The sequence below is a fragment of the Hemitrygon akajei genome, chromosome 3 (genome assembly GCF_048418815.1).
Source record: "Hemitrygon akajei chromosome 3, sHemAka1.3, whole genome shotgun sequence".
In the NCBI taxonomy this organism is placed as follows: domain Eukaryota; kingdom Metazoa; phylum Chordata; class Chondrichthyes; order Myliobatiformes; family Dasyatidae; genus Hemitrygon; species Hemitrygon akajei.
In genome coordinates, this window is record NC_133126.1 from 54839878 (window position 1) to 54853187 (window position 13310).

A 13310-nucleotide genomic window follows, 5' to 3' on the forward strand; every position below is an offset into this window, starting at 1 on the left:
AGCGATATGAATAATTCTTGCAAACACAAGGAGATCTGCAGATGCTGGAAATTCAAGCAACACACACAAAATGCTGGTGGAACGCAGCAGGCCAGGCAGCATCTATAGGGAGAAGCGCTGTCGATGTTAGACGTTAGACGTCGACAGCGCTTCTCCCTATAGATGCTGCCTGGCCTGCTGCGTTCCACCAGCATTTTGTGTGTGAATAATTCTTGCAACTGGTTTTGTTGCAATTTTAAGGCGAACAGTAAAATTTTAATAATCTGTTATCTGCTCTCTTACTATTTGCCTGAGTTGCACACTCTTTTCTGTGGAGAGTTTAATTGGAAGATAAATGCACTCAAAATGCTAGAATAAATTATGAATTTAACATGAGCATGGATTACTACATTCAAGCAGCCACCCTCTAAAGTTGCTGCTTACTGAATTTAGCAATCTTAGTGAGAGAGATTTGATTCCAGCTGTTGGGATCTATTCCTCATTTCCCCTAGTTTTCATTATGTTTAGAGTTTCTCTATAGGTATTCCTTGGCATTACTCTCACCTCACCTTTGAAGCCACCATGTTCTAATAGAACCCAAGCTGATAGTCATTGGATGAGAAATTTATTACTTCATCACGCTATCAATCTATTATAGTTTCCATCACATTATTTGCAACCAAGTGTGGGCTGATGGAGCAGTAATTGACGAAATGGATTGATTGGATAGCATGTATCTAAAGAATGTTCAAAGTTGTTAGGTCAATATCAGTTTTAGCCACACAGAAACAGTTTGACTAAAGGAATATCTAGTTCAGGAGAATATTTTCAATAATACAATAAGGACGTTGTTTGTGACAATAGTTATTGCTTTGTCCAATACCCTCAGATGTTAACTGATATCTTATTGAGTGACTAGAATTAGATGTTTTCTGTGATGATGAAGTTCTTGATGAGCCTGAAGTGAATCTGTCCAATTGGCACTCCTAGCTGAAAATAATTGTAAACATTAGTCTTTATTCTTTGCATTTGCATATTGGGTTCCACCATAGTAAAGGAAATAGGACTTCAAATCTTATCAAAGTCATGTCTAATTCATGTCTAATCCTGCAAAATGCTAGATAATGAACGAACAAGTAGGAAGCTATGATAGCATAAATACAGAGTTCAGATCTGTCTAAGAAACTCCCAGTGTGTCTGTGCTGCCGTGTCTGGTGGGACAGGAAATTGTTTGTCTCCTGCCAGTCAGCCAATCTTCATCCATGCTAATTTCTTTCCTGTGATACAATGGGCTCTTATCTTGTTAAGCAGCCTCATGTGCAGTACTTTGTCAAAGGCCTTCTGAAAATCCAATGGATTTGTCAGGCAAGATTACCCCATAAGGAAACCATGCTCTCTTTGGCTTATTTTATCATGTGCCTCAAGTACCCCGAAACCTCATCCTTAATAATGAGCTCCAACATCCGGCATAAGGACTCCCTTTGCACCTCGGACTTTTGAAATTTCTCCCCATTTTGAAAGTAGTTCACACCTTTATTCCTTCTACCAAAGTACATGACCAGACACATCCAGACACTCTAGTCTATCTATCAATTCTATGCCCATTCTCCTAATCTGTTTATGTCCTTCTGCAGCCTTCCTGCTACCACAACACTACCTACCCTTCCCCCTATCTTCATATCATCTGCAAACTTGGCCACAAAGCCATCAATTCCATCATCCCAATCATTGACATACAACGTATAAAGAAGCAGTCCCAACACTGACTCCTGTGCAACACCATTAGTCACCAGCAGCCAATCAGAAAAGGTTCCCGTTATTCCCACATTTTGCCTCCTGCCAATCAGCCAATGCTCTATCCATGCTATTATATTTCCTGAAATACCATAGGCTCTTATCTTGCCAAGCAGACGTGTAGAGCACCATGTCAAATGCCTTCTGAAAATCCAAGTACACACCATCCACCGATTCTCCTTTGTTTATTCTGCTTATTATTTCTTCAAATAATTCAAACCAACTTGTCAGGAAAGATTTTCCCTTAAGGAAACCATGTTGACTTTGGTCTACTTTATCGTGTGCCTCCAAATACCCTGAAATCGGACCCTCAACAGTGGACTCCAACATCTTCCCAGCCAATGAGGCCAGGCTAACGTGGCTAATAACTTCCTTTCTTCTGCCTCCCACCTACCTTGTGCAGCGGAATGACATTTGCAATTTTCCAATCCTTTGGAACCTTGCCATTAGTAATGATTCTTGAAGATCATTTCTAATGCTTCCACAATCTTTTCAGCCACCTTTTTCAGAAACCTGGAGTAGAGTCCATCTGATCCTGGTGATTTATCCACTTCCAGACCTTTCAGCTTCCCAATCACCTTTTCCCTGGTAGTAGCAACTTCACTCACTTCTGCCTCCTGACACTCTTGAATTTCTGGCATACTGCTAATATCTTCCACAGTGAAGACTGATGCAAAGTACTTATTCAGTTTGTCGGCCATTTCCTTGTCCTCCGTTACTACTGCTCCAATGCCATTTTCCAGCGATTTGACATCCTCTTTGATATTATTGGCTAGCTTCCCTTCATATTTCATCTTTTCCCTCCTTATGGCTTTTTAATAGCCTTCTGTTGGTTTTTAGAAGCTTCCCAATTCTCCAACTTCCCACTAATTTTTGCTATATTACATTCCTTCTCTTTTGCTTTTATTTTGTCTTTAACTTGCCTTGTCAGCTATGTTGCATTATCCTTCCTTTAGAATACTACTACTACTTTGGGATGTATAAGACCATAAGATATAGGAACAGAATTAGGCCATTTGGCCCATCGAGTCTGCTCAGCCACTCCATCATGGCTGATCCAATTTTCCTCTCAGCCCCAATCCCTGCTTTCTCCTTGTATCCCTTCATGTCCTGACCAATCAAGGATCTGTTAACCTCTGCCTTAAATATACATCGCAACTTGGCCTACACAGCTGCCTGTGGCAAAAAAAAATCCACAGATTCACCACTATCTGGCTAATGAAATTCTTCTTTATCTCCATTCTAAAAGGATGCCCCTCTATTCTGAAGCTGCGCCCTCCGGTCTTAGACTCTCCCACCATAGAGTGTGCACATCCCTACTATCAAGGCCTTTCACCATTTGCTAGGTTTCAATGAGGTCACCCCCTTATTCTTCTGAATTCTAGTGAATACAGGTCTGGAGCTATCAGATATTCTTCATGTGACAAGCTCTTCAATCCTGGATCATTTGTGTGAATTTCCTTTGAATCCTCTCCAGTTTCAGCACATTTTTTCTAAGATAGGGGGCCCAAAACTGCTTACAGTACTAAAAGAGTGACCTCATTACTGCTTTATAAAGTCTCAACAATTACATCTTTGCTTTTATAGAAACACAGAAAACCTACAGCACAATACAGGCCCTTCAGCCCACAATGCTGTGCCGAACATGTACTTACTTTAGAAATTACCTAGGGTTACCCACAGCCGTCTATTTTTCTAAGCTCCATGTACCTATCCAAGAGTCTATTAAAAGACCCTATTATATCTGCCTCCACCACCATCTCAGGCAGCCCATTCCACGCACTCACCTGCATAAAAAGACTTATCCTTGACATCTCCTCTGTACCTACTTCCAAACACTTTAAAACTGTGCCCTCTTGTGTTAGCCATTTTAGTCCTAGGAAATAGCCTCTGAATATCCACATGATCAATGCCTCTCATCATCTTTTACACCTCTATCGGGTCACCTCTCATCCTCCGTCACTTCAAGGAGAAAAGGCCAAATTCACACAATCTGTTCTCATAAGGCATGTTCCCCAATCCAGGCAATATCCTTGTAAATCTCCTCTGCACCCTTTCTATCCACTTAAGAAGGAAAAATAAAAGAGCAGATTATTATTTAAATGGTAAAAAATTGCAGCATGCTGCTGTGCAGAGGGGCTTGGGAGTGCTTGTGCATGAATCACAAAAGGTTGGTTTGCAGGTGTGGCAGGCTATCAAGAAGGTAAATGGAATGCTGGTCTTCATTGCTAAAGGGATTGAAATTAAGATCAGGGAAGTTATGATGCAGCTGTACAGAGTACTGGTGAGGCTGCATCTGGAGTACTGCATGCAGTTCTGGTCTCCTTACTGGCTTTGGAGGAGGTTCACTAGGTTGATTCCAGAGATGAGGGGGTTAGACTATGAGGAGAGATTGAATTGCCTGGGACTGTACTTGCTGGAATTCAAAAGAATCAGAGGAGATCTTATAGAAACATATAAAATTATGAAGAGGATAGATAAGATAGAGGCAGGAAAGTTGTTTCCCCTGGTAGGTGAGACTAGAACTAGGGGACATAGCCTCAAGAGTAGATTTAGGATGGAGATGAGGAGGAACTACTTTTCCCGGAGAGTGGTGAATCTGTGGGATTCTCTGCCCAATGAAGCAGTGGAGGCTACCTCAGTAAATATGTTTAAAACAAGGTTGGATAGATTTTTCCATATTAGGGAATTAAAGGTTATGGGGCAAAGCCTGATCAGCCATGATCTTATTGAATGGCAGAGCAGACTCGACAGGCCAGATGACCTACTCCTGCTCCTATTTCTTATGTTCGTATGTTCTTACTTTGTATTTACCTTCTTAATGACTTCTTAGTTGTTTTCTGTTGTTTTTGAAAAGCTTCCCAATCCTCTATCTTCCCACTAATTTTTGCTCTATTTGCCCGCTCTTTGGCTTTTGTGTTGTCTTTGACTTCTTTTATTAGCCACAGTTAATTCTTCTTTCCTTTAGAATACTTCTGCCTCTTTGGGATGTATTTATCTCTGTCTTCCAAATTGCTTCTAGAAATTCCGGCCATTGCTGCTCTGCTGTCATCCTTGCCAGTGTTCTTTTCCAGTCAGTTCTGGCCATCTCCTCACTCAGGCTTCTGGAATTTCATTCAATCCACTGTAATACTGATACATCTGACTTTAGCTTCTCCTTCTCAAATTTCATGGTGAGTTTGATCATGTTATGATCACTTTCCACTGCAGGTTCTTTTACGTTAAGATCGCCAATCAATTGTTTTTCATTGCACAACACCCAAACCAGAATAGCTGATTCCTTCATGGGCTCCACCATGAGCTGCTCTAAAAAACCATCTCATAGACACTCCATAAATTCCTCCTCCTGGAACCCAGCACCAACCTGATTTAGCCAATCTACCTGCACATTGAAGTCCCTATGACTGTTGTAACATTGCCCTTTTAGCATGCATTTTCTATCTCCTGTTGTAATTTGTAGCTCACATACTGGCTACTGTTTGATGGCCTGTATATAACTCCCATCAGGGTCTTTTTACCTTACCGTTCCTTAACTTTATCCACAATGAATCTATACTTCTTATTTGATTTCACTTTTTTACCAACAGAGTCGCGCCACCTCCTCCACCCACTTGCCTGTCCTTTTGATACAACGTGTATCCTTGGATGTTCAGCTCGCAACTGTAACCTTTCAGCCACGCCTCAGTGATCTCCCCAACGTCACACCTGCGAATTTCTAACTCTGCTATGAGATCCTCTTCCTTATTCCATATAATGTGTGCATTCAATTATTCCACCTCAGTCCTGTATCTGTCACCCTTTTTGATTTTGTCCCCCTGTTAAACTACAGCTCTTCCCACTGGATAACAATTTTGTCCTATCATCTGCCTATCCTCCTAACAGTCTCACTACACAGTGCTTCTGCTTGTGTACCGACTGCCCCATCCTCACTGGTTAGTAAATTAATTTGTCATTGTAAATTGTCCTGTGATTAGGCTAAGGTTAAATTGGTATATTGCTGGGTGGTGCTGCTTGTAGGCTATATCTCTAAATAAATAAAATAGAAATAAAGTCATACCTTAATGGGCTGCTGCAACTTCTTTGCTAGCATACACAGTGTTAATCACATCTGCTAAAACATCCAGAACATTAGCTGCTGCTCTGGTGGCATCCTATTACTTGATACCCCAGGGGCTTACCATCTGTGTTCTGCTGAACAGAGCTTGCCCAGTAGCGTTTTATCCAGCACAAATTTTACGCTGTTTTCCTTAAGTCTGCTCTTGCTTACTTATGAAATGCAAGTTACAAATTGCAACTCATTTCTATCTCACAGAATGCTTCAAATTGTGAATATAGCTAAAGAATCTGAAGAATCATAGACACTCCATAAATTCCTCCTCCTGGAACCCAGCACCAACCTGATTTAGCCAATCTATCTGCACATTGAAGTCCCTATGACTGTTGTAACATTGCCCTTTTAGCATGCATTTTCTATCTCCTGTTGTAATTTGTAGCTCACATACTGGCTACTGTTTGTTAGCCAGTACTGTTTGGTGGCCTGTAATGATTCTGAAGAATCATTATTATTGTCTCTGGGCGAGTCAGATTGTTGAGGTAAGGGGGTTAGTTATCATTTTGCACTTGTTGCTGACTTGAGTTCACAAGGATGAGTGCTGAATGAATGTAACTAGGTGATATTAGAGTCCCATCTCTAATGTCTATCTTACCTCTAAGGGTAAATTGTTTTTTTATTGTCACAGACCCAGAATGTGCCATTGCACTCGTTTTTACAGATCTTGTGTACTGAATCCTCAATAGTGTGATTATCTTCCTACATCCCACTTATATAGTCATGTTTTCTTGGTCTCATTAGCCAGATTCTTCCTCCGATGAGGAAGAAATATGGGGCTACATTACCTGACCTGCCTCTTGCTGGCTATTATCTAGGTAATTTTAACTGCAGTGCAAGCAGTTCCTTAGTGTCTTGCTGGTAGTTTAGGCTGCATTTACAGCAGGGCACAGGCATTATCAATGTTTAAAGAAGACAAGATAATTATCCTTTGCAAATGAAATTGTAACAGCAACCATGGCAACACAAAGAACCTAAAGAAAAGAAAAGTAAATCACATAGTCAAGCAAATAGTAACAGACACGTAACTAGAATTAGATTATTATAACTGTCATATGACTTGAAATTTGTTGTTTCACAATAGCAATACAGTGCAACAGCATAAAAATACATAGATCACAAAAAAATGCAAAAATGAATAATAAGGTAGTGTTCATAGGTTCATGGACTGTTCAGAAATCTGATGGTGAAGGGACAAACCTAAATTGTTCCTGAAACATTGAGTGTGCATCTTATGACTCCTGTACCTCCTCCCTGATAACAGTAATGAGAAGAGGGCATGTCATGAATGGTTAGTGTCCTTAATGATGGATGCCAACTTCTTGAGTCACCACATCTTGAAGATGACCTCAATGATGGAGAGGGTTGTGCCCATGATAGTTTAGGCTCTCTGCAGCCTCGTGTGATCCTGTGCATTAGATGCTCCATACCAGGCTGTGATGCAAGCATTTAGAGTTTACTCCACCTTACATCCATTGAAATATGACATACTGATTCTAACAAAGTAAAACCACTGGGATCCTTTCTTCCTGATTATATTGAGAATGATGCAATCATGCTGAAGACTATGGTAGTAATCTAGAACTTTTCCACAAATATTAATGGATATTTCAAGATTCAAGTTTATTTATTATGTGTACATTGAAACATAAGTGAAATGTATCGTTTGCATTAACAACCAATGTTAATTTAAAATCTAGATTAAACAGATACCTGTTATTTGTTAATCAAATATATATAAGGATATAGATAAAAGGCACATGGAATAGAAGTCTCAAATTAATTGTCACCTTATTAGATTGTAGAAGAGGCCTTCTGTAATTTAATGGTGTACATCAACTTCAGTGTTCCATCTTCAAAGATTCAAAGGTCCAATTTAATGTCAGAGAAATGTATACAATATACACCCTGAAATGTTTTTTCTTTGCAAACATCCACAAAAACAGAGAAGTGCCCCAAAGAATGAACGACAGATAAACATACAAACTCCAAAGTCCTCCCCCGCCTCCCGTGCGTAAGCGGCAGTGAGCAACGATTACCCCTCCCCCCACTGGCAAAAAAGCAAGCATAGGTACCACCACCGAGCACTCCCTGTGAGCAAAGCAATAGCAAAGACACAGACTTGCAGTTACCCCAAAGACTTTGCATTTCATCCGGCATTTGACATACCACAGATTCTTTCTCTCCCCAATAAGGGAGAAAAAGGCGTCTCCGTTTTTCACCAGTGAGCAGGGAGACATAAAAAACAGCTCGCTGGTTTACGATGTTAGAAGTCCATTATGTCACTTTTTCAGAGCTCTGTGCCCGAAGATCATTTTCATTTTCAAATCTTTTTTATTAATTATTATTGAAGATGAACAAAAAAAACATTAAGTCAATATGTCATAAAGATCTCGGGTCTTCAGGCCCATAGCAAATATCCTGACTCCCCCGATGACACACGGGTCTCCTGCCGTGACACCGACCCTCGATCCACCCGACTCCAGACCCCTGAGATCTTAGACTTCCGAATTTGAGCCAGACTCTCAGGCCGAACCCTTGGTGTGCCAAACAATGGCCAGTTATGGAACCCCGAGAGTGGGTCCCATTCCCGCAAAGAACCAAAGTCAGCATGTAACTCCACGTCAGGGTCTTCAAAAGAGCCCTGAAAGGGAAAAATAAAAATATTAAAGATGGAAATAGAGCTGTTTCTGAAGATGCAAGCAAAGGAGTCGCCATTTAGCACTATCTTAACTTCGCCCCGCCTTAACTTCTTAGGCTGTGTAGCATTTGTTTATTCAATATTTATTTATTTATTATTAAATATTAATTTATAACATTCAAAACAATAATAAACAGCACTGATTGTGAACATATTTATTCCTTCTGAAAAAGGAACATATTTATTCTTTCTGAAAAACTTATTATGACAAATTTTGTAATGTACGATATGAGTTTGTAAATGTTGTAACTAGGAAAATGAAAATGGTGATTTATTTTAATAAAAATCTCTGTACAACTTACAGTTTTAGTATGTACAAGCATACTATTAAAGGAACCAAAATCAGTCATAGAATCCAACGTAACTGGCATTACCAGAAAACATCATTGTAATTATAGTGATAATTAAAGAACAAAATAGCAGGTGCTAAAGAATAGGACAATGAGTTCCATACCTTTCTGATTGTCGAATACATTGAAAAATGTCCAGACTGACTGGAATGGTGTGAATGGAAGATATCCTAGTGACAGGACGATACAAAAATTATGGTGATATGCTGAGTTCCAATGGGAACGTGGCAACTTGGCAAGGAGCTGGTTTGATTAATGTAGGGAGTGCAAGTCACCTACTCAGTGACCACTAAGTGTCTCACCAAACTGACCTCTTCTAACCTGAACCTCCACAGTTAAAATGATAATGACCAGTCAGTGGTCGGATAACTGTGATCAACTGTGTCTCTGTAAAATCTTAGGATGGACTACCAGTTCTGAGGACAATTGGCTTATTTGCACTGATTTGCTATTCTGAAACCCCTGAATCTGTAATTGATGCTTGTAGAGTCCCTAGTGGACCTGAACCTGAGCCCTGAGTCCCTGACATCCAGCCTTTTCAACTTCATTAGCTCCAATACTTGGAAGTGTATTAGTGCATGGCTTACCTTTAAAAATAAACAATAGTTAAAAATACAAATTTTTAATATTTGGAATACTTCATTAAAGGCTTAGCTGCTTTGTCCAGTCTGAATGTAACGTTTCCTGAGTGTACAGAAACTTTTGGATTTGAACTACCTCGTTATCCATTACCTATGTATATTGAAATGTTCGAAATTCAGTTTTGCTGTCATCTGAAATCATTTTAATAAGTTGTGCTAATTAATGTTAATTTTCTACTATAGATTGTGGTGAGATGGAGAAGTGGGGTGGGATTTGAGACAAAAAGTAGGATTAGTGTACAAACGTTGTAGATGCGTGATTGATGGCCAGCGCGCTTATGTTGGGATACAGATGCAGTTTTTGCACTGTGTGATACTATGACTGTGCACTCAGCCAAGGTGGACAAAGGCAGCCTGAATGAAGCTCTCAAAAAGTTGAAATTTATTGAACTTTTCATTTTGTAAAAGATTTAAAATATATCAATTGTAGGAACAAATGTTAGTATGAATGAAATGTTAATGAAAGTATTAAGTTGAAATTGACACTATTGCTTAAATATTTAGCACAGATAATGGGGATTTGGAAAAAACTGTTACAAATTGGTCTGGATATACATCTAATAGAGACAAGTAGATTAAGCAGGTGCACCACAATCTTTTGGTACTATAGTAAGTGCACAAATCTGAGCTAATTCTTGAAATAATTATCCCGTGTTGTTGGTATGGCCTTCAGTTAAACAAAGCTAGGACCTACTGAGTTGAAGGATGAATTGGCCCTGGTGGATTACGTACAATGACTACTATTTAAAGCATCATCATGTGATTTGCAACAAATGCATATTCCCTTAAGATACAATAAAACTGAACAAGAAAAGTAGACTATCTGTGGCTAATAAGATAAATATACTATTAAAATAAAAAGAGAGGCTTAAAGTGTTGCCAAATAGAAAACCTGCAAATGGAGGAAATTTTAGAATTTAGTTCTGTAATATGCTGTCTTTAAGAAGAAAAAGTAAAGTGAAGTGTTGAGAGTAATCTGGCAAGAAGCATAAGAATGGATGGTAAAGGCTTCCGGAGATATTTCAAAACGGAGTGTGAATCCTTTGGACTGAGACAGGTATTGGGGAATAAAGAAATGGCAGAGAAACTGAACAAAGTTGTACAAGGCTTCGTGAAACAAAAATATCTCCCAGAAATAATAGAGAATGTCTCCAGAGAAATACTAGAATAGCATGTTTAGAAAGAACAACTAGTAAAAAAAGTACTGGATAAAGTAGTGGAATACAAAGCTAATAAGTGCACAGGAAATGAAGATCTGCAACTTGAGATTTTGAATGGTATGGCAATGAAGATGGTGGATGTATCGGTTGTATTTTCCAAAATTCCATCGGTGCAAGAATAGTTCCCAGAGTTTGGAAAGTGGCAAATACCCCCACTATTTCAGAAAGAAGAAAGAAAAATATGGGGGACCACAGAGCAGTTACTCTGGCATCAATAGCCCAGAAAGTATAAGGTTATTTATTTTATAAGAAAAGTTGAGTATTTTGTCCTTGTGCATGGATCACTGAAAGTTAATATTTGGAATGCTATTGAAATGGCCTTTATTACAACAGGGTTTGAGTATAAAATTAAAGATATTTTCCTGGGGAATAACATAGGATCCATGTAAGGCCACAGGTGGCATATTGCATACAGCTCTGGACTTTCTACTCCATTGCTAGGATATCTTTTATTAAATAAGAGGACTAAAATGATCAATATGGGAATGGATGAGCAGTGAAGCTGCTGAAGAACTCAGCCCTATTCCTGCAATAGCTCCAAATGGACTCTTTCCCCCATGCTGGATATGACCATAATAGGAAAATAGTAGCTAGGCTGAATAGATGAAAAGTTATGAACACTTAATAAGATTAACATTGTGGACGGTCCCTGTGTGAATACAGTGGACATGCTATGGGACACTATTTAATTAAATACCACAGAACATATATATATATATATATAACTGGCCAATGTAGTAGAAGTCTGTATACTGATCAGTGACACTAGGCCGTAGGTTATGGGACTCAGAGCTGATATCCAATCCTGAGTGCAAGCAATATAATTAATGAAGCAGATCAAATTCCATTTCCATTTTGTTATTCACTTGCATATTTCATACATTCGGTTAATATGGTATTTCAAACCTATATTTCAGAGATTTATTAAATCTTCTGAGTACTTAACATTAATGCTGGTGTTGAATATAAGCAGCAAATAACATGTTAGAGTAAGGAGTATGGTGTAAAAATATGGAGAATTCTTTTGAATGATGAATTTGATATAGAGACACAGATTAAGATGGAATTTCCATTTTAAATTGCTTTGGAATATTGCATTTCTATGTTATCCAAAGTAAGTGCAAGAACTTAAGAAGACTATTGGACCGTAAGACATAGGATCAGATTAGAGCATTTGGCCAGTTGTGTCTGCCCCACCATTTTATCGTGGCTGATTTATTATCCCTCTCAATCCCATTCTCCTGCCTTCTCCCCATGACCTTTGATGCCCTGACTAATCAAGATCCTACCAACCTCTGCTTTAAACATACCCAATGACTTTGGCCTCCACAGCTGTTGCAGGCCATGAATTCCACAGATTCACTGTCTTCTGGTTTAAGAAATTCCTCCTCATTTCTGTTCTAAATGGACTTTTCTCTATTTTGAGGCTGTGCCCTATGGTCCTAGACTCCCCACTGTGGCAAACATCCTCTCTACATTCACTCTATCTAGACTTTTCAATATTCAATAGGTTTCAATGAAATTCCCCTCATTCTTTTAAACTCCAGCGAATACAGGCATAGACCCATCAAATGCTCCTCATACATTAATCCGTTAATTGTTGAAATCATTCTCATCAATCTCCTATTGGCCCTTTCCAGTGCCAACACATATTTTCTTAGATAAGGGTCCCAAAACTGCTTACAATACTCACAAGCAGCATCCACTAATTCTCCTTTGTCTATCTTATCTGTTATTTTCTCAAAGAATTCCAATGGATTTGCCAGGCAAGATTTCCCTATAGGAAACCATGCTGTGTGTATCATGTGCCTCCAAGTACCCCGGCAACATCTTGCCAACCACTGAAATCAGGCTGTCTGGCCTATATTTTCCTTTTTTTTCTGCCTTCCAACCTTCTTAAAAACTGGGGTGCTATTTGCAATTTCCCAGTTCACTAGAACCATTTCAGAATCTTGTGATTCTTGAAAGATCACTATTGAAAGAACACCAAATACCAAATTCCTCTAGAGGGCTCAACAAGCTGCTCTAAAAAGCTATCTTGTAGGTATTTTACAGATTCCCTCTCTTGGGATCCAGCACCAATCTGATTTTCCCAATCTACCTGCATGTTGAAATCCCCCATAGCTATCGCAACATTGATCTTTGACATGCCTTCTCTATTTCTCCTTGTAATTTGTATCCCACATCCTGGCTACTGTTCGGAGGCCTGTATATCACTCCCATTAGGGTCTTTTTATCCTTGCAGGTTTTAAGCTCTGTGGACTAGAATTCTACATCTTACGAGCCTATGTCACTTGTTTCTAAAGAATTGATATGTTGTACCAACTGACCCACCCACCCTGCTTACATACCTGCCCTTTCGATACAATGTGCATCCTTAGATGTTCAGCTCCTAACTATAATCTTCTTTCAGCTACAACTCAATACACAATGTCATGCCTGCCATTCTTTAACTGCTACAAGATCATTTACCTTATTCCATAATTGACATGCATTCAAATTTTGCACTTTCAGTCT

General features: G+C 39.2%; 1 protein-coding gene across 2 annotated transcripts in view; it reads left to right on the top strand.

Annotated features, from left to right (window-relative positions):
- Positions 1-13310, top strand: part of kiaa0586 (KIAA0586 ortholog) — a 514968-nt gene that overhangs the window by 268632 nt on the left and 233026 nt on the right. The gene's annotated exons all lie outside the window — the stretch shown is intronic.